Here is a 7460-nt window from a genome sequence, read left to right on the forward strand (position 1 = left end):
CCCGGCTACATGTCGATGTGGAAAAGTCGAATGACACGGTTGCCACCGTGTCTGACGTTTACATGTGCTAAATGAACTTGTCTAAAAAAACATGTGCTAAATGAACTAGACGGCAGTTGCCATCGATTGGTAGCATATTTTGACTTGTATATGCAACAAAGTCTGGGACATGAAGTTTTTGCTCCCTAGCTCATATGCACCCTCGTAAACAGTAAAATAAGAAAAATAGTAAGAAAATAAAAAATACTGAAACCTTTTGGAGACAAAATTTGACGAATTCTGAATATGCATGCAAAATTTCATGAAGAAACAACATTCCGAAAGTGCTACCGTAAAAAAACGGGTTTTTATCATTTATGACACTAGTTGTGTCCCATAACTGAATTTTGCCATTAAAAATTACAACTGTTCAAAAATGCCACCGTTCCATGAGATGCTTGCTCAAAAATACCATGAGATATCTCAAAAATGCCATCATTCTATTAAATGTTTGCTTAAAAACTCTCAACAATCTTTATTTCTTTTTATTCTACTCAAGATCATAGCCAAATAATCAAGCCCTTGACTCAACATTAATCTTTATTATATATAGCTCACAGACTCGATTACGTAGAGGGATCATAAAGCAAAACTAAAAACTGGATCATGCTAAAACTTTATTCTACTATATCAAGATATTACCAAAAGGATCAAACTAAGAAAAACGGTAAAGTTAAAAGTGATGATGATACGATACCAGGGCACTCCCCCAAGCTTGGCAGTTGCCAAGGGGAGTGCCCATACCAAAGTGTTTATGTCTCCCTCTTCGAGGGTGGTGATGTGATATTCTTCGCGATGATGTCTGTAACGCCCGGATAATTAAGCTACAGTGAATCTCCGCTAATGATGCCACGTCACCTCGGTTACTGTTGATAAACCCGCGTAGTTCGAAACCCAGTTCAAAATTCAAATTTAAAATAAAGGCAAACAATAAGTTTTCAAATATTAAAACTAAAATGTTCGGAGTGAGCCAAATAATCCATATTAAATATTGGTGAAGAAACCACACCTTTATAAAATGTTTAAATAATATGAGATGGGTAAAACAGCAGCAAAACAATTATTTTAAATACTTTTAAATACTAAACAGATGTTAATCTAGTTTATATAATCACCAAACTTTTTGGAGTAGATGGCCTATGTTATTATGCTAATTTAGGAGTAGGGGTTATATTTTTGTAAAGCTGTTTTGCTAACTAAAATAAATAAAATAGAAAAGGGAAAAATAATAAAAACAGAAAAAAACAAAAGAAATTAAAAGCCCCCCCCCCCTCACTGGGCCTCGGCCCAGCTGGCCATCCAACTAGGCCGGCCCACCTAACCCTTGCTTAACCCCCTGCCTCTCCCCGTGACCTAGCCACTACCCAGTCAACCCCCCACGATCCCCTTCTCCCCTTCCCGCGTGATCTGGATCGGGCGCACGCCCCGCCCCCGACACGGTCGCCCTCGTCGCCCGGAACGACTCCGCCGCCCGAGGACCTCGCTGGACCGCCTCCACCTCGTCGCCGCCTTCCTCGTCTTCCTCCCCGACTCGCGCACCAAGCCTCGCCGCCCTGTGCCCCTGCAACGCTGGTGAGGCCATCGGCCTCCGCCTTCCCTCCTCCTCTTCCCCTTCGTCGCCTTGCACACTCGCCGACCGGGCCTCGAACATGCTCACCACGACCACGCCGCGCCCCTACCACCGCACCGCTCTGCCGACTCCGCCCGCCCGCGCCTGCTGTTGCTTCAGCGATGGCCATCGTCCGCAGCTCGAACCGCTCCCCCACCTGCCGGTTCTCGGCCACACCTGCTGCGCCGTTGCCCTGTCCGCCATGCCCGCCTCTGCTCGCCCGCGCCCTCCCTTGCGTCCTTGCACGCATCCGCCATGCCGGCGCCGCCCAGCTCCGCAATGGCCCTCCTCCCTTCACCCCGCAGCCTCCCTTTGCTTCCTCTGGAAGCGCGTGAGCGTGCGCTCACCCCCGGTGGCCTCCGTGACTTGAGTTGCCACCCATAGCAGCGATCTGGCGTGCCTCCGCCATGGCTCGAGGCCACCAGCGTTTAATCGCCGGCCTAATAGGCCATTAGTGCTAATTGCGCTATTAACCCTCCTGATAAGCCACTAACACATGGGGCCACCCCGCTAATTAATTAGTTGGCTAAATAAATCTCTTTTAATTTATCTCTCATTGACAGTCGGGCTCCACCACTTGTTTGAGGTAATTTAAAAGGTTAAACTCTGGTAAAACAGGCTCTGTCTATGACAGGTGGCCCCCCTGGTCAGTTTGACTAGTCAACGTCCACAGTTGACTGCTGACTGGGCAGTCAACTGGGACCACTGTCAGCCTTTGGTTCACTCTTGTGTGTACTGGGCCGAGTGCACGTAGCCCTTTTCCTTTTACATTTCGAAATTAATATTAATCCAGAAAATCCAGAAATCAATATAACTTTTAAAAAATCATATAAAATAAATTGTAACTCAGATGAAAAAACTTTGTACATGCAAGTTGCTCAGAACGATGAGATGAATCCGGATACGCAGCCCGTTCGTCCGCCACGCATCCCTAGCATAGTGAACATGCAACTTTTCCCCTCCCGTTCATCAGTCCGAAAACGCGAAACACCGGGGATAATTTCCCGGATGTTTTCCCCCTTCACCGGTACCACCTCGTGCCCCGTTAGGGCACACCTAGCATCGCGTTTTGTCATGTCATGCATCATTATGCATCTGTTTGCATTATATTTATTGTTTCTTCCCCCTCTTCTCTCTCTAGACACCGAGACCGACGCTGCTGCTACCCAGTACGACTACGGTGTTGACGACCCCTCTCTCTTGCCAGAGCAACCAGGCAAGCCCCCCCTTTGATCACCAGATATCGCCTACTCTTCTCCCTACTTCTTGCATTAGAGTAGTGTAACATGTTACTGCTTTCCGTCAATCCTATTCTGATGCATAGCCTGTCCTTGCCACTACTGTTGATACCTTTACCTGCAATCCTAATGCTTAGTATAGGATGCTAGTTTATCATCAGTGGCCATACATTCTTGTCCGTCTGCCATGCTATAATATCGGGCCGTGATCACTCGGGAGGTGATCACGGGTATATACTATATACTTTATACATGATACATGTGGTGACTAAAGTCGGGTCGGCTTGTGGAGCACCCGCGAGTGATTCACGGATTGGGGGCTGAAAGGACCTTTGTCCCAATGGCCCTCTGTGTGGATCTTTGTGGCGAAGCGACAGGGCAGGTTGAGACCACCTAGGAGAGAGGTGGGCCTGGCCCTGGTCGGTGTTCGCGGTTATTTCAAAATAACACGCTTAACGAGATCTTGGTATTTGATCTGAGTCTGGCTACTGGCCTATACGCACTAACCATCTACGCAGAGACAGTTATGGGCACTCGACGTCGTGGTATCAGCCGAAGCCTTCGTGACGTCAGCGACTGAGTGGCGCGCGCCGGATTGGACTGTAAGCCTGCTCTTGTATTAAGGGGGCTAGTTCTGCTTCCGGCCGCGTTCGCAACATGCAGGTGTGCAAAGGGCGATGGGCCCAGACCCCTGCACCATAGGATTTAGACCGGCGTGCTGACCTCTCTGTTGTGCCTAGGTAGGGCTGCAATGTGTTGATCTTCCGAGGCCGGGCATGACCCAGGAAAGTGTGTCCGGCCAAATGGGATCGAGCGTGTTGGGATATGTGGTGCACCCCTGCAGGGAAGTTAATCTATTCGAATAGCCGTGATCTTCGGTAACAGGATGACTTGGAGTTGTACCTTGACCTTATGACAACTAGAACCGGATACTTAATAAAACACACCCTTCCAAGTGCCAGATACAACCGGTGATCGCTCTCTCACAGGGCGACGAGGGGAGGATCATCGGTTAGGGTTATGCTATGCGATGCTACTTGGAGGACTTCAGTCTACTCTCTTCTACATGCTGCAAGATGGAGGTGGCCAGAAGCGTAGTCTTCGACATGATTAGCTATCCCCCTCTTATTATGGCTTTCTGCAGTTCAGTCCACCGATATGGCCCTTTACACATTTACCCATGCATATGTAATGTAGCTCCTTGCTTGCGAGTACTTTGGATGAGTACTCACGGTTGCTTTCTCCCTCTTTTCCCCCTATCCCTTCTACCTGGTTGTCGCAACCAGATGTTGGAGCCCAGGATCCAGACGCCACCGTCGACAATGACTCCTACTGCACCGGAGGTGCCTACTACTACGTGCTGCCCGCTGACGACGACCAGGAGTAGTTAGGAGGATCCCAGGCAGGAGGCCTGCGCCTCTTTCGACCTGTATCCCAGTTTATGCTAGCCTTCTTAAGGCAAACTTGTTTAACTTATGTCTGTACTCAGATATTGTTGCTTCCGCTGACTCGTCTATGATCGAGCTCTTGTATTCGAGCCCTCGAGGCCCCTGGCTTGTAATGTGATGCTTGTATGACTTATTTTATTTATAGAGTTGTGTTGTGATATCTTCCCGTGAGTCCTTGATCTTGATCATACACATTTGCGTGCATGATTAGTGTACGGTCAAATCAGGGGCGTCACAAGTTGGTATCAGAGCCGACTGCCTGTAGGAATCCCCTTTTTGAGAGAATTCCTTATCTAACACTACCTTAAATTTTTTTGCCTTATTTGACACTGCAAAACTTTTTCTTCCTTATGTAACACCAATGGTAAAATTTGTTCCCTTTATAACATTTCCATCCATTTTGACCTCTAACGGTGTGAAATGACACCTGAGAAGACGATTTTACCCCTGATGAACTTGTGATCAAAATTCTTCCCACAGTAAAAAGCAACAGTTTTTTCACAATTTAGTTCAAAATTTGGGCAGAACCTCCCCTGTGATTTGATGCACATCCAGATCACACAATTCACATATACATATATTTCAACAAATAGTATTCAGATTTGCACATAAACATACAGGCCCCCATCCAAGTACACATATATCGCTTCCAACATATACATGATCACATATGAGTCCAATCCCACACATACATGATAATCTACATCATATGAGCAACACAAAAGGATTGTCATCATGTCCAGGTTCGCGTACATAGTCCAAGTCCATGATATGGACTACACAAAAGTGACATAAGGTTCCCATATGAGTCCAAGTCCACACAACATGACTTGAGCAGCAACAGAAGTGACTCTAACTAAAAGAAATTAAATTTAGTTCACAAGCTAAGTCTTCTTCTACTCCTTGTGCTCATTGCGGGGCTGGCTGGGTTAGCTTTTTTGCTTCTTGTGCTCATTGCAGGGCTGTCGAATGGTGGCACCATAGGACAACTTTCATCCTTTTTAGCAAGCTCCATCTTCTTCCCCTTCCCTGATCTGCACTTGTACATGTATGGCAACAGTAGTCTTAGAGCAAATAACAATATGAACTATGCATAGTATTTGACATTAAAATTCAGAATTAGCAAAGATCACCTTTTACACCCTTTTGCATTTTCTTGTTTGTAGTCTTCAAAGTTTGGCTATGTTTTCCTTTCTTCTTGGTTGTAATTTCTAAGCTTTGGCTATGGATTAGATGAATGCACACTCAGTTTTCATTTGGCACAAATCAAACTCAGTTTTCATTTGGCACAAATTAAATTCAGATTTGCTAACCTTGGTGGAAAATACATAGCGGTTGCCGGTGCTTCATCACCTCTTGGCACAATGGATGACTCGGCTGATTTGGTAGTCTTCCTCCTCTTCTTTGGTGGTTCTCTACATGAGCAATAAGAAAGTAGTTCACATGCATAGTTGATTACAAAACAGTAATGCAAGAGAGTAGTTAACATGCATAAGAAAGTAGAATGCATAGTTGATTACCTCAACTCCATCAAAGCAGCAATGTCATATTTGTTCCCCTTCTTGCACTTGTGCCAATTGTGCCTGTATTCCTTACAAATAGGGCATAAGTGCTGGCCACTTTTCCTCTTTTTCTCACTACAACCCTTATGCCTCTCTGTTTGGGGCCGACCAGCTACGGCTTTTAACAAGGGTGGATGCATGAAGAATCCATGGTTAGATTTAGGCCACTGGGTCTTGTCACACATAGTAGGGATTAGTTGGCCATAAGCTGCTCTAAACTTGTCAATGGAGTAATACGAGTCCACATAATTCTGTATATGTGCATTGACAAGTGATGTGATGAATGCTAGAGCATGTTTGCAAGGAAGGCCAGAAACTTGCCATTGTCTACAAGAGCATGTGTTGTCATGCAAGTTGACGATAAACCTAAACCCGCTGCCTCCCAATTGAGTAACTTCAGCAACTTCTTCCGAGCTTTCTACCACCTCCAAGTTCTACTCTCTACTCTTTGCATTCAACTTCTTAATTATGTGAGGCAAAATTAAGCCAACTAACTTCTTTGCTACTTTTCTCCGGCGATTCCACATGATCATAATCATCTGCCTAAGCTTGTCCATTAAGTCGTCCAAGTTCAAAGACTTGTGGTGCTTAATCCAATTATTGAAGCACTCTGCCAGGTTGTTGGTTACATAGTCCACCTTACAAATGGTTGAGAACTGACTCCTAGGCCACAACCTAGTGTGCCATTTCCTAAGATATGCAGTTGCTGCTGGCTTTGCTGTTTCCATTGCAACCCAATTTTTCTCAAATATATATGTATTCCATGAGTAAGCAGCATTCCAAAGATGGTCATCAAATACATTTCCGTGATACTTTTTCTTGAAGTTTGACACCAAGTGAAACATGCATTCCCTATGTTCTACTTCTGGGAAAACTTCCTTTACCCCTGTCATCACCGCCTGCCCGGCATCAGTGCTTATGGCTAAACCCCTTGGTGATCCTATGGCTTGCCTAAGAAATTGCATGAACCAAATCCAGTTCTCATTTGTTTCGGAATCAAAAATTCCAAAACAAAGTGGATACATCCAATTATGGCCATCTACAGCGGTAGCACTAGCCAGCTGCCCCTTGAACCTGCCTGTTAAGAATGTGCTATCTACTGCCAAATATGGCCTGCACCCACCAAGGAATCCGTCTATGCAAGGTTTCAAAGCAAAGAAGAACCTTCTAAACCTGATTTTTCCTTTTATAGTGTAATGATCAGTCTGAACTATGCTACCAGGGCAAGTGGTTTCAACTTGTGCTTTAAACCTATACAAATTGTCAAAGCTGCTATCCCAATCACCATACAATTCTTTCAGAGCTAGCTTCTTACCCATATATACTCTCTTGTAGTGGAGGTCAACCTTGTGGTGTTCTTTAATCTTCTTCTGCAATGCCTTCGCTCCGAGAGTTGCATCTTCAATCAGCCAATCCTTCACCTTATCACATACCCAATGCTTGGTTCCATTCTTCGTCTTCTTTTTCCTTCTTGTACTAGAGCAATCATGACCACATGGGTTTTTCTTCACCTTCAAAAGAGAAAACAGATGTAATTAGCTAAAAATACTTAACAATTATGCAA

At 45.2% G+C, this 7460-nt stretch overlaps 1 long non-coding RNA gene across 1 annotated transcript; it reads right to left on the reverse strand.

The window, feature by feature from the left end:
* Positions 1 to 5495: 5495 nt before the first annotated feature.
* Positions 5496 to 5912, reverse strand: LOC119329019. Its single transcript, XR_005159266.1, has 3 exons — positions 5855 to 5912; positions 5648 to 5749; positions 5496 to 5556 (listed from the first exon to the last, which is right to left on the reverse strand). It is a non-coding gene; the product is annotated as an uncharacterized LOC119329019 (long non-coding RNA).
* Between the last annotated feature and the right edge of the window lie 1548 nt (positions 5913 to 7460).

Source organism: Triticum dicoccoides, chromosome 7A (genome assembly GCF_002162155.2).
Source record: "Triticum dicoccoides isolate Atlit2015 ecotype Zavitan chromosome 7A, WEW_v2.0, whole genome shotgun sequence".
Lineage (NCBI taxonomy): Eukaryota > Viridiplantae > Streptophyta > Magnoliopsida > Poales > Poaceae > Triticum > Triticum dicoccoides.